Here is a 4,289-nt window from a genome sequence, read left to right on the forward strand (position 1 = left end):
GAATATAACAGGAAGCAATAACCACTATTGGTTAATATCTCTCAACATCAATGGCCTCAACTCTCCAATAAAAAGACATAGATTAACAAACTAGATATGGAATGACAACATTGCATTCTGTTGCCTACAGGAAACACACCTCAGAGACAAAGACAGACATTACCTCAGAATGAAAGGTTACAAAACACCTTTAAAAGAAAATGGTCTGAAGACACAAGGTGGAGTAACCATTCTAATGTCGAATAAAAACGATTTTCAACTAAAAGTCATCAAAAAAGATAAGGAAGGTCACTACATATTCATGAACGGAAAAATCCACCAAGATGAACTCTCAATCCTAAATATATATGCTCCAAAGACAAGGGCACCTACATACATAAAAGAAACCTTACTAAAGCTCAAAGCACACATTGCACCTCACACAATAATAGTAGGAGATTTAAACACCTCACTCTCATCAATGGACAGATCATGGAAACAGAAATTAAACAGCGACATAGACAAACTAAAATAAATCATGAACCAAATGTACTAACAAATATTTATAGAACATTCTATCATGAAACAAAAGGATATACTTTCTTCTCACCACCTCATGGTACTTTCTCCAAAACTGACCATATAATTGGTCAAAAAACAGGCCTCAACAGATACAGAAAGATAGAAATAATCCAATGCGTCCTACCAGACCAACATGGCTAAAGCTGGTCTTCAATAACAATAAGTGAAGAACGCCCACATAAACATGGAAGTTGAACAATGCTCTACTCGATGATAAACTGGTCAAGGAAGAAATAAAGAAAGAAATTAAAGACTTCTTAGAATTTAAAGAAAATGAATGTTCAACATACCCAAACTTATGCGACACAATGAAAGCTGTGCTAAGAGGAAAACTCATAGCTCTGAGTGACTGCAGAGAGAAACAGGAAAGAGCATACATATATCAGCAGCTTGACAGCACACCTAAAAGCTCTAGAACAAAAAGAAGCAAATACAACCAGGAGGAGTAGAAGGCAGGAAAAAATCAAACTCAAAGCTGAAATCAACCAAGTGGAAACAAAAAGGACCATACAAAGAATAAACAGAACCAACTTTTGGTTCTTTGAGAAAGTCAAAAAGATAGATAAACCCTTAGTCAGACTAAAGAGAGAACACAGAGAGTGTTTCCAAATTAACAAAATCAGAAATGAAAAGGGAGACATAACTACAGATTCAGAAGAAGTTCAAAAAATCATCAGATCTTACTATAAAAGCCTATATTCAACAAAACTTGAAAATCTGCAGGAAATGGACAATTTCCTAGACAGATACCAGGTACGAAAGTTAAATCAGGAACAGATTAACCAGTTAAACAATCCCATAACTCCTAAGGAAATAGAAGCAGTCATTAAAGGTCTCCCAACCAAAAAGAGCCCAGGTCCAGACGGGTTTAGTGCAGAATTCTATCAGACCTTCATAGAAGACCTCATACCAATATTATCCAAACTATTCCACAAAATTGAAACAGATAGAGCACTACCGAATTCCTTCTATGAAGCCACAATTACTCTTATACCTAAACCACACAAAGACCCAACAAAGAAAGAGAACTTCAGACCAATTTCCCTTGTGAATATTGACGCAAAAATACTCAATAAAATTCTGGCAAACCGAATCCAAGAGCACATCAAAACAATCATCCACCATGATCAAGTAGGCTCTATCCCAGGCATGCAGGGATGGTTTAATATATGGAAAACAATCAACGTAATTCATCATAAAAACAAACTGAAAGAACAAAACCACATGATCATTTCATTAGATGCTGAGAAAGCATTAGACAAAATTCAACACCCCTTCATGATAAAAGTCCTGGAAAGAATAGGAATTCAAGGCCCATACCTAAACATAGTAAAAGCCATATACAGCAAACCAGTAACTAACATTAAACTAAATGGAGAGAAACTTGAAGCAATCCCACTAAAATCAGGGAATAGACAAGGCTGCCCACTCTCTCCCTACTTATTCAATATAGTTCTTGAAGTTCTAGCCAGAGCAATTAGACAACAAAAGGAGATCAAGGGGATACAGAGAGGAAAATAAGAAGTCAAAATATCACTATTTGCAGATGATATGATAGTATATTTAAGTGATCCCAAAAGTTCCACCAGAGAACAACTAAACCTGGAAAACACCTTCAGTAAAGTGGCTCGGTATAAAATTAACTCAAATAAGTCAGTGGCCTTCTCCTACACAAAAAAGAAATTAGCCGAGAAAGAAATTAGGGAAATGACACCCTTCATAATATCCCAAATGATATAAAATACCTCGGTGTGATTTTAACCAAGCAAGTGAAAGATCTGTATGATAGAACTTCAAGCCAGTGAAGAAAGAAATTGAAGAAGACCTCAAAAGATGGAAAGATCTCCCATGCTGATGGATTCGCAGGATTAACATAGTAAAAATGGCCATTTTACAAAAAGTAGTCTACAGATTCAATGCATTCCCCATCAAAGTTTCAAACAAGTTTTTCAGAGAGATAGATAGAACAATTTACAAAATCATCTGGAATAACAAAAAAACCAGGAGAGCTAAAACTATCCTCAACAATAAAAGGACTTCTGGGGGAATCACTGTCCCTGAACTCAAGCAGTATTAAAGAGAAATAGTGATAAAAACTGCATGGTATTTGTACAGAGACAGACAGATAGAACAGTGGAATAGAATTGAAGACCCAGAAATGAACCCACACACCTATGGTCACTTGATTTTTGACAAAGGACCCAAAACCATCCAATGAAAAAAAGATAGCATTTTCAGCAAATGATGCTGGTTCAACTGGAGGTCAGCATTTGGAAGAATGCAGATTGGTCCATGATCATCACCCTCTACAAAGCTTAAGCCCAAGTGGACTAAGGACCTCCACATCAAACCAGATACACTCAAACTAACAGAAGAAAAAGTGGGGAAGCATCTCAAACACATGGGCACTGGAGAAAATTTCCTGAACAAAACACCAATGGCCTATGCTCTAAGATCAAGAATCGACAAATGGGATCTCATAAAACTGCAAAGCTTCTTTAAGGCAAAGGGCACTTTTGTTAGGACAAAATGGCAACCAACAGATTGGGAAAAGATCTTTACCAATCCTACAACAGATAGAGGCCTTATATCCAAAATATACAAAGAACTCAAGAAGTTAGACCGCAGGGAGACAAATAACCCAATTAAAAATGGGCTTCAGAGCTAAACAAAGAATTCACAGGTGAGGAATGTCGAATGGCTGAGAAAAACCTAATGAAATGTTCAACATCTTTAGTTATAATGGAAATTCAAATCAAAACAACCCTGAGATTTCACCCATACCAGTGAGAATGGCTAAGATCAAAAACTCAGGTGACAGCAATGCTGACCAGGTTGTGGAGAAAGAGGAACACTCCTCCATTGTTGGTGGGATTGCAGACTGGTACAATCATTGTGGAAATCAGTCTGTAGATTCCTCAGAAAATTGAATATTGAACTACCTGAGGACCCAGCTATACCTCTCTTGGGCATATACCCTAAAGATGCCCCAACATAGATCAAAGACACCTGCTCCACTATGTTCATAGCAGCCTTATTTATAATAGCCAGAAGCTGGAAAGATCCCAGATGCCCTTCACCAGAGGAATGGATACAGAAAATGTGGTACATCCACACAATGGAATATTATTCAGCTATCGAAAGCAATGACTTTATCAAATTCTTATCAAATGGATGGAACTGGAAAATATCGTCCTGAGTGAGGGAACTCAATCACAGAAAAACACACACCGTATGCACTCTTTGATAAGTGGATATTAGCCCAAATGCTCAAATTACCCTAGATGCACAGAACACGTGAAACTCAAGAAGGATGACTAAAATGCGAATGCTTCACTCCTTTTTTAAAAGGTTAACAAGATTACCCTTGGGAGGGAATAGGGAGACTAAGTTTAGAACAGAGCCAGAAGGAGCACCCATTCAGAGCCTGCCCCACATGTGGCCCATACACATACAGCCACCCAACTAGATAAGATGGATGAAACAAAGAAGTGCAGGCCAAAGGAACAGGATGTAGATCTCTCCTGAGAGACACAGCCAAAATACAGCAAATACATAGGCGAGTGCTATCGTTAAACCACTGAACTGAGAAGCTGGCCCCCGGTGAAGGAATCTTAGAAAGGATTGAAAGAGCTTGAAGGGGCTTGAGACCCCATATGAAAAACAATGCCAACCAACCAGAGCTTCCAGGGACAAAGCCACTACCCTAAGGCTATTCATGGACTGAC

This window comes from Rattus rattus, chromosome 2 (assembly GCF_011064425.1).
Source record: "Rattus rattus isolate New Zealand chromosome 2, Rrattus_CSIRO_v1, whole genome shotgun sequence".
In the NCBI taxonomy this organism is placed as follows: domain Eukaryota; kingdom Metazoa; phylum Chordata; class Mammalia; order Rodentia; family Muridae; genus Rattus; species Rattus rattus.